The sequence below is a fragment of the Nycticebus coucang genome, chromosome 14, assembly GCF_027406575.1.
Source record: "Nycticebus coucang isolate mNycCou1 chromosome 14, mNycCou1.pri, whole genome shotgun sequence".
NCBI lineage: Eukaryota > Metazoa > Chordata > Mammalia > Primates > Lorisidae > Nycticebus > Nycticebus coucang.
This window is the reverse complement of record NC_069793.1, coordinates 78,334,047-78,348,138: the sequence shown is the minus strand read 5'-3', so window position 1 is coordinate 78,348,138 and position 14,092 is coordinate 78,334,047. Positions and strand designations below refer to the sequence as shown.

At 41.1% G+C, this 14,092-nt stretch overlaps 1 protein-coding gene and 1 pseudogene across 22 annotated transcripts in view; both read left to right on the top strand.

Moving 5' to 3' along the window:
- DLG2 (discs large MAGUK scaffold protein 2) overlaps positions 1-14,092 on the top strand; it is a 2,435,891-nt gene that overhangs the window by 2,190,093 nt on the left and 231,706 nt on the right. The gene's annotated exons all lie outside the window — the stretch shown is intronic.
- Positions 10,796-10,904, top strand: LOC128566262 (uncharacterized; annotated as a pseudogene).

Here is a 14,092-nt window from a genome sequence, read left to right as displayed (position 1 = left end):
GGGTACAGGATCCTGGGTTGAAAGTTATTTTGTTTTAGGAGATTAAAAGTCAATGACCATCCTCTTCTAGCTTGAAAGGTTTCAGCAGAGAGATCTGCAGGTATTCTGATATTCTTCCCCTTGTAGGTAATGGTTTTCTTTCGTCTGGCAGCTTTCAGAATTTTCTCCTTCATATTAACTTTAGTGAAATTGACTATGATGTGTCTTGGGGATGTCTTATTTGGGTTGAGTCATGCTGGAGTCTGAAACTGTCTGCTATCTGAATTTTGGAATCTCTTGACATGTCTGGAAAGTTCTCCTTCATAATCTCATGGAGAAGAGACTCTGTGTCTTGTGAAGCCACTTCGTCACTTTCGGGGATCCTTATAAGACGAATATTGGTTTTCTTCAAATTATCCGAGAGCTCTCTGAGAGAGTGGTCTGTTTTTGCTCTCCATTTCTCTTCTTCTTTGAGGGTTTGGGAACATTCGAAAGCTTTGTCTTCAATGTCAGAAATCCTTTCTTCTGTTTGTTCCATTCTGTTACTGAGGGATTCTACTGTGTTTCTCAGATCTTTGAGGGATGCAACTTCTTGTCTCAATGTGTCGAAATCTTTGGTCATTTGGTCTTACAATCTGTTGAATTCTTGAGATAACTTTTGGAATTCTATTTCAATCTTATTTGCTATCCAGATCCTGAATTCAATTTCTGACATTTCAGCTATTTGTTTGTGCATGGGGTCTTGTGCTGTTTCTGCCCCATTGATCCTTCGGGAACTTGATCTACTCTGATTATTCATATTGCCAGAGTTTTTCTGTTGATTTCGCCTCATGATTGTTTTTCACCGTTGCCTCTGGCTGTCCTCAGAGTTGGGGAGGTGTCTCTCCAAGATTAGACCCCAGCAGGATTACTCTATTGTTACTAGATCTTTGTAGGGAGTGACCCTGTGTAGTTCCTCTGGGGCTGCTCTAGCTAGGGAGTTCTGGTTGTGGAAGCAGCTCTGGTTTGTGACACACCTGGATCCAGCAACAGGGCTTGGGGTGTTGCGCACAGTTCTGGGATTGCCAGGTGCCCAGTGACTTTGGCGCAAAGAGCACAAGGCTCCAGCAGTCTCTGGCCAGGAGAAGAGCTCTGCGCAGAGGCAGGGAGGGCTCCAAAGGGCATGCAGCTACCAGAGTCCCTGTCCAGATGAACAAGCTAGTGTGGAAGCTGGGAGGATACAGGAAGGAGGACGCAGGGTTGCATGGCTCCACAGTTCTTGGTCAGGGAATGTGGAGGCCTGGTGGTGTGGGTCACTGTTCGGGGGTTGCTGCACAGCTCTTATGGAGGTCTGGGCTGTGCCAAGCCCAGGAGTTTGAGGTTGCTATGAGCTGTGACGTCAGGGCACTCTACCCAGGGCTACAGCCCAAGGCTCCAGTGTGCCAAAAAACGTCTCACTCTGCCCCTAAGGATTAAGGCTGTAAGGCAGCTCAGTCCCCGCCTTTAGGCTGCTCAGTCAGTAGGTTACTTTGACCCACTCAATCCTTGCTCTGATACCCTGAGGGCGGAGCTTTCAGGGCAGTTCTTTCACAATGGCTTCCTTCGCCCAGCTCAGTGGCTCAGTCTGGGGCCCCGTACAATGCCCAAGGTTCTCCACACTCCTGCTCAAGCTCTCCCCAAGGCAGTTCAACTGAGTGCCAAGTTCAAGAACACTGAAACAGTTCACTGGTAAGGCCTTTCCGGTTTGCAGTCTCACTGCTGCTTGTACTTACGGTTGCCGGTGTGTGAATCTACTTTTTAATTGTAAATTTGCAAAAATTCTAAGGAAAGCTTCATGAGTTTCTTTATGATGATCTTTTGAACACCCCTTTAGTGCTTGAAAGATTGTATTGAAAGATTGGAGGGGTGATGTAGTCAGTGCTCTTACTTTTGATCCAAAGTATGCTGAAGCAACCCCAACCAACAAGCCTGTCTCTCTGTTTTTTTTTTTTTGATAGAGTCTCGTTATGTCACCCTCGGTAGAGTGCTATGGCATCACAGCTCACAGCAACCTCAACCTCTTGGGCTTAAGTGATTCTCTTCCCTCAGCCTCCCAAGTAGCTGATACTACAGGCACCCTCCACAATGCCCAGCTATTTTTTGTTGTTGTTGTTGCAGCTGTCATTGTTGTTTAGCTGGCCTGGGATGGGTTCAAACCTGCTAGCCTCGGTGCATGTGGCCGGTGCTGTAAACACTGTGCTATGGGTGCCAAGCCTCATTTTTATTGTTTTAAGGAGAATACTTTAATCAAATTACTTCATAGTAAAAAACTATTATTGGAATATTAATTTATTTATATTTCTGTATCATTTTCTAAGCATTTATGGAGTCTCCATATCTAGAGCCATCAGTGGTGGATGTTATTATTTTTTTTCTTTATGTCCTGAACTTAGCACAGGGCCCAGAAAAATATGTTGATTCTCAATAAATATTTGTTGACTTTTTTTCCTGGTTCCACTTTCTCCTGTGAGTCTTATCACCTTCCACCACAAGCATTTACTTTATTCGTGACAAGTAGAGCAAGCCCAGAAATGATAAAAACAGAGTAGCTGGAGAAGGGTCTATGGAGTCTGTCAAGACTATTGAGAAAAGTAGAGGTTAACAGGGCGTTTCCTCACCTCTAATCTTCACTGGAACTCATTGGGACTTTTATAATTCCTAGCTTCAGCCAGATAAACTGATTGGGTTAGGAAGATAGAATACTATAGCCACCTAAGGGTTTATCATTAACCTAAGAGTTGACAGACCAAGGAATATTAAGTATTGCTTTAAGGGTCAAAGTTTGGTTTCAAACACTCCTTCTCTATTAAAGCCATAACATCTTCCTTTGGCTTACCCTAATGAGAAACTCTGTAACTGTATTTCTTTCATTTATTCAGTATTTTAGAAAGTATTCATTTAGTGCCTACTTTATGTTTTGTATTGTTCTGAGTGCAAGAAAAATATAGCTTTTCATGTTTGTTTGGTATTAATTTTTTTATTTTTAAAGTAAGAACAGTCTGTCTTGTTTCAGGGCATACATAGGCTTATGGTGATTTCAAAATAGGGTTAAAACAAAAACCAATTTAAAAAGACTTGTATTTTTGGGGCGGCACCTGTGGCTCAGTCGGTAGGGTGGCGGGTTCAATCCCAGCCCCAGCTGAACTGCAAAAAAAAACAAAACAAAAAACAAAACAAAAACAAAATATAAGGCAAAAAGACTTGGATTTTTTTTTTTTTGGTAGAGACAGAGTCTCACTCTACCGCCCTCGGGTAGAGTGCTGTGGCGTCACACAGCTCACAGCAAGCTCTAACTCTTGGGCTTAGGCGATTCTCTTGCCTCAGCCTCCCAAACAGCTGGGACTACAGGTGCCCGCCACAACACCCAGCTATTTTTTTTGTTGTTGTTGTTGTCGCAGTTTGGCCAGGGCTGGGTTTGAACCCGCCACCCTCGGCATATGGGGCCAGCGCCCTACTCACTGAGCCACAGGTGCCGCCCAAGACTTGTATTTTTAAGACGTTTTGTTTTTAATTAAGTGGGCCTAAGTTTGAAGGGCCAAGATATCATTTTATTAATAGATGGGTTGTATGCTTTTGTGAGCCTGAATTATATATATTTCATATATGTAATGTATTACATACATTGGCATAGAAATGTTTACACACACAGAAAAAATATATACAGGTGAAGGTGCAGGATGCCATCAAAGGGGCACTGCATCACAGAATGTTTCAGCTGAAACATAACTCAGCACCAGTTTGCTTCTGCACATGGCCTTGTAAATTGAGAAGTAAATGCAAGATTTTTATTTTGTAGTAAATTAATTGGAGTGAGTATTATGAATGAGTTTGAGTAAGGAGAAAGAAGCCATGAAGGGAAAGGCCATGTCTGTTTTGCGCATTGTATTCCCAGGATCTAACACTCTGCCTGGCACATAGTAGGTATTTGGTGGATGAACAGATCAATTAGTGCAAGCTCATGATTGGAAAAATATGCTAATGGAGTATTTTGATGGGCCAGGAATAAAGGAGGAATCTTTACACCTAGAAATTTCATTAAACTCAACAAAACGTGTATTGATTGCCTTCTAAGTTTTGCCAGGAACTAGGAATCTGATACTAAGGGAAACATAGTCCCTGAGTTTTAGAAGCTCACAGTCTAGTAGAGAGACAAGCCTATATATAGTTTTACTTCTATTTCATTGTAATTTAAATTATAATAACAGGGTATGAGTACAATTATATTAGTTTTAAAGTACAAAGGTAACTCACAGAAGGGAGTTATTATCTCTACTTAGTGGGGCTAGGGAAAACGTCTCTGAATGTCTCTGCAGTATTTTATTTTTTATTTTATTTTATTTTTTTTGCAATTTTTGGTCAGAGCCAAGTTTGAACCTGCCACCTCCGCTACATGGGGCCGGCGCCCTACTCCTTTGTGCCACAGGGGCCACCCTCTGCAGTATTTTAAAGAACCGAGGATATCCTAGGTAGAACAGGCAGCCTGTACAGAAGTATGGAGACATGAAATAGCAAGGTGTGCCATAAAGTGAGACCCTGTCTCTACAAAAAAAAAAGAAATAGCAAGGTGTATTCTGGGACTCACAAATAGTTTTTTGCTTCTGTGCTATAAAATGAATTGTCAGTTCTTAGAAGAGTGACAGATAAGAAAAGAGAGGAAGAATCGAAAATAGATTTTCTAGCCCTACAATTTTGCAAACTGACAATTGAATGTTTCTATGCAACAAGTCTGAAAGCCCTCCTGTCTGGCTGGGTTTCTATGTAGCTCTGACCCTGCTTCATGCCTACTACTTCTTGGATGCCATAACCATTGTCGGCCATAAAGACATCCTCTTCCACGGACCTCAACTTCAGCTCCATCATTCTGCTTTATTTTTTTTGTTTATTTGTTTGTTTTAATTTCCCCTGATTATAGAGCAACTAGCAGGCAAAGGCTATACTTTTCTTTTTCATTTAATTTCTGTGTATACTAGAAGCAGACCCTAAGCCAACTAGAAGGAAGTTAGCTACCTCTGAGAGAACATCACTAATTTCCCCAGCATGAACCCTAAAAGTTTGAATATGAATAAGTTTGCTGGATTTGGGGACCAATTGCCATGCTGAGACCTTTATATTCTTGCAAAAAGTATGTGTGAAGACAACATGGAAATGCCCCTTTTAAGATACATGCTAGAGAGTAGAAATGAAAATTCAAACCTCAGGATTGACAGAAATAAAACAGGATTGTTTACAGGTAAATGAGAAAATGTCTTAGCATCATGCCAGCTCCATGCCCACCACCCTCCAGCAATGCGCATCAGTCTAAGTGTCACATCCTTAAGACAGCTATAATAAGAGTAGGAAGGATAACCTTTGTGTTTCCTTGTTAAATGGTAATAATTCTATTTCAAAAGGCAAATGAATGAAAAGGGCACTTGAAATCTCATTGGATACACTGAGAAAAGGTTACATAGACTTCATTGTAGACAAAAGACAAATAAATGCTTATTGTAAGAAATTCTTAAAATCTCCTTTATGTTTTCCTACATTTCATTGTCTTCACTTATGCCTATGAATATATACAACTTTAATTCTTGAAAGGTAAATGTTGTTTAAGGTCTGGTTGAAGAGGGATGAAGAAGATGCCATCTTTCCTCTATATTTAGAGGTTGAATAAGAACTGACATAAGGTGCTGATGCCCTGGGTTTTGTTTTGTTTTGTTTTGTTTTGTTTTTTTGAGACAGAGTCTCACTATGTTGCCCTCGGTAGAGTGCCGTGACATCACAGCTCACAGCAACCTCAAACTCTTGGGCTTAAGCAATTCTCTTGCCTCAGCCTCCCAAGTAGCTGGACTACAGGCACCCGCCACAACACCTGGCTATTTTTTGTTGCAGTTGTCATTGTTGTTTAGCTGGCTCAGGTCAGGTTTGAACCCGCCACCCTCAGTGTATGTGGCTGGCACTGTAACCACTGTGCTAAAGGCGCTGAGCCCTGACACCCTGTCTTTGATTTGTGCCCCATTCACTTACCAGCAGTATGATTAGACAAGCCATGTAACCCTCTCCTGGGGATCATTAGTTCTTTTCAGCTGGTGATAGTCTTTTGCTTAGTACAAAGATCATTTTATCATTCATTATTTATTATTGTTTCATTTTTTTAAATATTTAAAATGAAGCTGTTTTAAGAGGTAAACCACTTGGGGAACAAAAGTTTGGAAACTTTATCAAATAAAGATGAGTTAAAGTAACCATGGATTCCTAACTTTAGGTGATAAGAACAACAAAGATAGTAACATTATTCAAATACGAGAGGACTTTTAAGGAGATGAGAGATTATAAACTTACTTTATATAACTACAAAGAGCAAAATTAGGCCTCCTTGGAGGAAATTCAGAGAAAAAGATTTGGGTTCTCTATAAAAAACTTTTTAATAATGAGCCAGTTTGGTGGTTTATGCCTAAAATTCCAGCTGTTTGGGAGGCTGAGGCGGAAGGATCATATGAGCCCAAGAGTTCAAGGCTACATTGAGCTATGATTGTGCTACTGCACTCTAGCCTGGGTGACAAAGCAAGATCTCTTCTCTGGGTGGTGGTGGGGAGACCCAAAAGAGACTTTAATCATGACATCTGTCTAGCAATGGGAGGGGTTGATCTAAGAAATAGTCTAGCATGAGGCAGAGAACTTGACATAAATGTTTGCAAAAATCATGGAGGAGGGAGTGGGTCAAATTGGGGAGGGGCCTGAGAAAAATCAAGTGGAATGTGATTTTCCTCCATTTGTCTTCTAACCTCCTCACTTTATTGTTTGACTCCTAAAACCTCCACAGCTGACAGAGTACTCTAATTTCATGCTCCTATGCTAATGTATGCCCCATTTTCTAAAAATCCTCCCCCAAACCCTCCCAAAGGGTAGGGGAAATTATTTTCTTTTAGGCAAGTTACCTAATTATTGACACAGGCATGTCTGATCTGCTTTTCTTTTGTCTAAAGCACATGATGATTTGAATATTTATTATACAGTTTAAACAACAAATACATTTGAAAAGATAAAAGAAATGGTAAGCCCTGTAGTCTTGACATTCTCTCTCTGATCTCTCTTCCTTTAAACTTGTTTAACCCCTGAATCACAAGATCTGTGTTATTTAATTCCTCAGGGATTACTTGGCAAAGACAGCACACCCAAGAAATAGTCTAATCTTTAGAAAGTGCACCCCCCTGTTTGCACTCTACTTTTCTGTAAGCTGTAGTACTGTATCGTGGCTGACAGCCTCCTTGTTTTACTCCTGTATGGTAATGCAAACCCTTGCAACCAGACACTGTGCCTTATACACTCTGTTATCCCCATTGCTTAGCATAGTCCTTGACATAAAAAAGCAACCCATGCATGACTGGCTGAGGAAGGAAGCAGAGCCTATCTCTTCTCTCTTAGAACCAGTTCTACCCAACGTTCATCATCCTCCCTTTTACTCCACTTCTATGACTACCAGTAACTCTGCATCCTCTTCCTGGTTTCTTGAGCCTTTTCTTCTTCGATCTGAGCGCCAGTCATTTCTTATATGTGCATACTTTATATTTCAATACTTCTTTTTTTTTTTTTTATTGTTGGGGATTCATTGAGGGTACAATAAGCCAGGTTACACTAATTGCAATATTTCAATACTTCTAAGGTCCCAAAGCATTCCATTTATTTCTTCCTTTTTCTTTTTCTTTTTAACAATACTTTAAAACTAGTTGACTAGTCAAGCACTCAATTCCTACTATTGAAAGCTTGCTGCAGCCAAGCCAAGTGCCCAACTGGACACTGAGAAATCTTTAGCCATGCAAAAATATGGTCTCTGCCCTCAAAGTCTAGCTGAGCCTTAAGACGATAGGTAGGATAAGAAAACTCATAGTGCTTTCCAGGACGTGGTTAAATATTAGTGTTGGCCTGATGAGCTTTCAGAAGAGGACCTTTTCAGGCTCAGAGACTTGAAATCATTACGAAGTACAAAGGCTTCGGTTAGATTTTTTAAGATAAGATGAGTCTAGATTATCAGAGAAGTCAGGAAATGGGCATTTTAGGAAGGATGTATACTGTTTAATCTGATATTTATTTATTAATTCAACAAATATTCAGTGAGCATCTGCTGTGTGCCAAGCACCAAGCTAGAGACTAGTACCATGATTTTCTGAGGTCAAGTGTAGTACAGTTTTCCTTCAGGGAATCCTAAACTGTCCATGACTTCATTCATTCCTGCAGCTTTAACTACTACCTCCCAGCATGCAAAAGGCACTCAACTCTACCTGTCCACCCCCAGATTCTTCTAGTGAATCTAATCTTGCCTCTCAAATGAAGTGTTCTACCCACTCTGTGCCAGCCATGCCTGCTCCCTCCACCCAATGGCACCAGGCACTGCAAACCTACAAAATACACAGACACTCAATTCCTCTCAACTACGTTACCTCTCTAGGCAGTGTAACTGTGAGCATGGAAGACATGCTTTTAGTGTTCTTCCATAGCACTGCTGCCAATTTGGGACTAGAGAGCCCTGTGGACTGTAGACCAGCCTGCAGAATGACAGTTACTCAGTGTTGATGATGACAGTGTCCTTTCCATTCACTGGAAACACCCACTCGGTGCAGCAGACGCTGTGCTAGATTCTTCCTGTCTGCCATAGCTTTTCCTTACAGTAAGCTCTATGAGAGAGATAACACTACCACCATTATATAAATGTGAAAACTGAGGTCCCAGAAACAGCTTGTCCAAGATTTCAGGTCTAATACGTGGCAGAAGTCAAGATGAGATTTCAGATCTGCTTGCTTTCAAATGTGATGCTCTCCCTATTATGTTACAATAAAAATAGGTTAATAGGGCGGCGCCTGTGGCTCAGTGAGTAGGGCGCCGGCCCCATATGCCGAGGGTGGCAGGTTCAAACCCAGCCCCGGCCAAACTGCAACAAAAAAAAAAAAAAAAAAAAAAAAAAAAGCTGGGTGTTGTGGCGGGCGCCTGTAGTCCCAGCTACTCGAGAGGCTGAGGCAAGAGAATGGCTTAAGCCCAGGAGCTGGAGGTTGCTGTGAGCTGTGTGATGCCACGGCACTCTTCTGAGGGCCATAAAGTGAGACTCTGTCTCTACAAAAAAAAAAAAAAATAGGTTAATAGTTTTCACTGCCTCAGTCTTATCATTTGGAAAGTAGAAACGGATCATGCACCTCAGAATTACAATGCCCTTGATAACTCAGGTTTCTCAAGGAAAATTAACAGCCCTATGTCAATGCCTCAGATGAATCTTACTATGTTGAACAATGAGAGCGAGCCGGACATTAACATCAACAGTATTACAACCCACAAGTGGTTTATGATGCAAGTGACCCCTGAATCATAGGATGAAATCTGCAAATTAATTTCTGGTCAAGCACAACCAGTGAGCTTTTATGTGTTTCTTCATCCAATGAATACTTTGCAAGCTTCTACTGTCTGCCCCACACACATGATGTCTACAAGTGACATTTGCAGATACCATATACATTTTAACAAGGTATCTTTCAAGGTCTAATATATGTTTAATAAATGGTTTATCTCAGGAATTAATGTACCTTTCCAACTTATGAGGAGGTTTCCAGCTGCAGTGGTGCACTCACAGGAAAAGCAGCTTAAACAACAGTCCTTAACTGCTGAGATCAGATTTGGGCAGCAACGTAGTGAACTCTATCCCCTGAGGGCAGTACCTGGATGGAGAAACCAAAAGCACATCGGCACTAATCAAGGGCTCCCCTCTCAGGTCTGACATTTAATAGTTGGCTGTGCAGTCTTAAATTATTTCATCTCTGGGAGCCTCAATTCAATAACTATAAAGTAGGGATAATAATGCCTATCGAATCGGTTGTTTACTCAATTGTATTACAAACATTTATTGAACATTAAATCAGTCAGGAAAACAGGCAGCATCTTTAGTGCTTTAAGCAGAAAGGGATATAATTCAGAATAATAAAATGCTTAGAAAGTGTTGGAAGGCTTGGAGGGGTGATAGTCTCAGAGATGGCCAAGCCAGGGGACTTCAAGAAGCCATTGCCTGAGCCGTAGTTTATTTCAGCACTGAAGCTAGAGACCAACAACAGTGGATTGTGGAGTCTGAAGAAACTGTGACACACTGAGACCAGGGTGAGAGCTGCAAAATCATGTGCCAGCTTGCCACCGCCCTTCTGCATGTTGGAATTCAGGAAAGTTACTCTGGTTGGGAGAATCTAACCTGCAACTCTGTAGACAAGAGATTCTGAAAATATAGTTTTCAGTTTTCCTGCCCTTGTGATACAATGGGAAGCCTGAGGCTGGGAGAATTGAAGAATGGTACAGAGGACTAATAGACATCAGCCACAATATGCACCTCCTCTCTGCCAGGAGCTGTTCTGGGAGTGCGGAGACAAAGAGAAGAGATAAAATATTGTCCTCATATGGCTCACAATTAATTGGGGGAAATTAAATGAGTGAATGTATTAATACATCTAATAGAGTCAGGCATGTATCAGGCTCCTTAGAAATAATTATTTCATTCTTTTATCTTCAAGAAAATATAACACTCTGCCTTCCCTCCAAAAGATTTCTGACAAAGTAGATTATTCTGAGACTAGAAAGAAAAGAGGTGAGGATATGCCTTTGGGACCATGTAGTGAGGTTTCAATTGACAGTGCTTGCAAAGGCACTGTCTATTTTGCAGGTAGAGGCACATTTCTGTCTGTGTTGACTTTGAAAGCCATTTGGACCCCCATCAAAGCATATATTCTCTCCATAGATAATACAGACCATCTTTGAAGACATTTATCAATAGCTGCACTTGTTAACTCATTTCAAGTATATTAAAATACAGATGTCCCATAACATGCTACATTAAAAAAGGAGTTCTCAGGGCTGCCAACCTTACAGTAGAGGTTGAGAGGTAGTATAGTTCTCCTACATAGAAGAAAAAAAAACGTAAATGTCCTGTAGAGACACAAACATTGACTCTTCGCAGTAGGCCTTGGACGAAAGCGGGACACGTCCGGACGTTCATTAATGTTTTCACGATTCATCTACTCTGTCCAGAGGATTTTCCAGTCACCTTCGCATCTGCCTCCAGTAGGAGGTCTCTGTGCTTTGCTCTCTGTCTTGAGTCAGAAGTGTAAATTGGCAGCTGATTCACTTAACCCCACACTGAGGCAACTATGCTCTGCCCTTCAGGGTCTGCGGTGGAAGCTTCTTGAGCTCTCTTGCATTACAGTTGTCCTTGTCCTTATTCCAAGCTGTGGGTCACAAGGATGGATGCAAACAAGTCAGACAAGTCTGGCTCCCCTACTGCCTCTCTGTTGCTATTTCCTTAACCAAGAATTTGAGATGGTAAAATCTAACTTACTGTAGTATTGTAAGAAGTAATGAAACATGTACATTATCTGGCACATTGTAGGAGCTCCACACATACTAATTTCTTTCCCCATTAATGATATATTTTCTTAAATATGGTTTTGAATTTACTTTTTTATTTTATCTGAATAATAACACTACTAGTAGATGCTTCCAGGGTTTTCATGGGCATCTTATTTAATCTCCAAAATAACTCCGAATAGTTATAAATAGTTATGAATATAATGATGTAAATGTTCTAAGAATAACTGTGTTATCCTCATGTAGTACCTCTGGAATTTAAGTACAAGAAAATTTGAATAACTTACCCAAGGTTGCTGCCCTAATTAGGAGTCACAGGTGGGATTTAAATGCAAATGCTTCTGCCCGAAAACCAGTACCTCCTCCAGAGCACAAGATTGTCTCCCACACCAGACACTAACTAACCTTGTGCAAAGCGGGAGAAGTGATATATTTGTTATTTAAATTCTCTGTGTTACCAACAACAGGGCAAAGCACATAATGTAAAGAACATGGTGATCAGAATCTTTAAAACACATACGGTAACATAGTATCAATCTATAGGGTTGTTCACAAAGCTTATTATAGTCTACAACATTATCAGGTGCTTGATACAGGGTTATGGATCTCCATATTATTATGGGGGAGTCTTGAGAAGAATTGCATAAATAAGGAGAGATGAGAGGAGGGAAGCAGGGAGGGAGGATGAGGTGGAAGGAGGAAGGGAGGTCAAATCGCACAGTTATATCACCTTTCTGTCTTCTCATCACTTCTTTCCACCTGCACTCCCCCTTATGTACCCCAATCCTTTCTCCTCCTATCAGTACTGCCTTGACAATTTTTATTATGTCACCTTAAATGTCACTGCATGACTTTATCTACAGTCACATGAGCAGTGTTACCAAGGTAAAATATTATATCAGATGTGCTCCTGATAGAAAATGGCTGTAAGGCTTGGCGCCTGTAGCTCAGCGCCTAGGGCATCAGCCACATACACCTGAGCTGGCAGGTTCTAATCCAGCCCAGGCCTGCCAAACAACAATGACAACTACAACCAAAAAATAGCCGGGTGTTGTGGTGGGTGACTATAGTCCTAGCTACTTGGGAGGCTGAGGCAAGAGAATCTCTTAAGCCCAAGAGTTTGAGATTGCTGTGAGCTGTGACTCCACGACACTACCCCGGGGTGACATAGTGAGACTCTGTCTCAAAAAAAAAAAAAAAAAATGGCTCTAGGGGGCTCTCCTAAAAAGTGTTAGTTTTAAGAAATATGGGAGGTTATATATAAGTATATGTATATAACACCCTTGGAAGTAGCAGCTACTGGGCTCACATTGAAAATGGATAACCAGAAGGGGAGTTCACATCAGACTTTTCATTGTTTGGGTAGCCACAGATATGGATGTCAATATGAAATTTCTCCATTTTGAAATAAATGTTAACCCTTGATTCATGTTTCTAAAAAGCACTGTGAAATCGAAGGAAATATTGTTGTGAGTCACACATGGTCAGCAGGCTGCTGATTTGTGACCTCCTCCTTGCTGTCTTCTGTCACAGAATCTGAAGCACGTTTTACATGTTATTGTTTCTGTGTATTTCTCTCCATGGGGCTAAAAGCTCTTAAGGCTAGGTAATTTATTTTTAAACTTCTAATATGAGTCATCATAAGCCACAATAGTTATAACTAATATTTCCATAAATATTTCCGTTTGGAAACATGATAGTTAATACTTTTAAGGAACTTGTGATCTCTCTGATATAAGAAAATCTTGTCCTATTTTCACATTTGTTTTATTTGGTCACTGCATAGGATAAGAAGAACATGTGTAGCCTTAAGGAAAGATGTGGATTTAAATTCTGCCACTGTCATTTGTCAACCATGGGGACCTTGACATGTGATTTCACTTCTTGGGCCCTCAGTTTATTCACATATAATAAGAATAATAATACCTGCACCATAAGATGGCTATAATGTGTACCTTAAGTAGTGTGCATGTGATCTTTTTTTTTTTTGTAGAGACAGAGTCTCACTTTATGGCCCTCGGTAGAGTGCCGGGGCTTCACCCAGCTCACAGCAACCTCCAACTCCTGGGCTTAAGCGATTCTCTTGCCTCAGCCTCCCGAGTAGCTGGGACTACAGGCGCCCGCCACAACACCCGGCTATTTTTTGGTTGCAGTTTGGCCGGGGCTGGGTTTGAACCCGCCACCCTCGGTATATGGGGCCGGCGCCTTACCAACTGAGCTACAGGTGCCGCCTGTGCATGTGATCTTATACATAATAAGAATGAAATAAATACTAATTCCTTGTAGGGAAAAATGCATCTCACTTTATCTCACTTCTTTGACTCATTAAAACTTACACGCATATAGAAAATGGGGCTACATATTTGGTTTTTAGAAGCAGAAATGCAAATTATGTAGTATATAGAAACAGGAAGCCTTAAATCAAAATTAGAAAAATGATACAAATTATGTAAGCTTGTTAAGAATACTGGTATTTATTATCTTTAACATTAGACCTTTGACACAAATTTCTTCGTTTATTTATTTATTTTAGAGACAGAGTCTCACTCTGTCACCCTCAGGAGAGTGCTGTGGCGTCACAGCTCACAGCAACCTCCAGCTGTTGGGCTTAGGCGATTCTCTTGCCTCAGCCTCCTGAGTAGCTGGGACTATAGGCACCCGCCATAACACCCAGCTATTTTTTTGTTGCAGTTTGGCTGGGGCCAGGTTCAGAACCCGCCATCCTCTG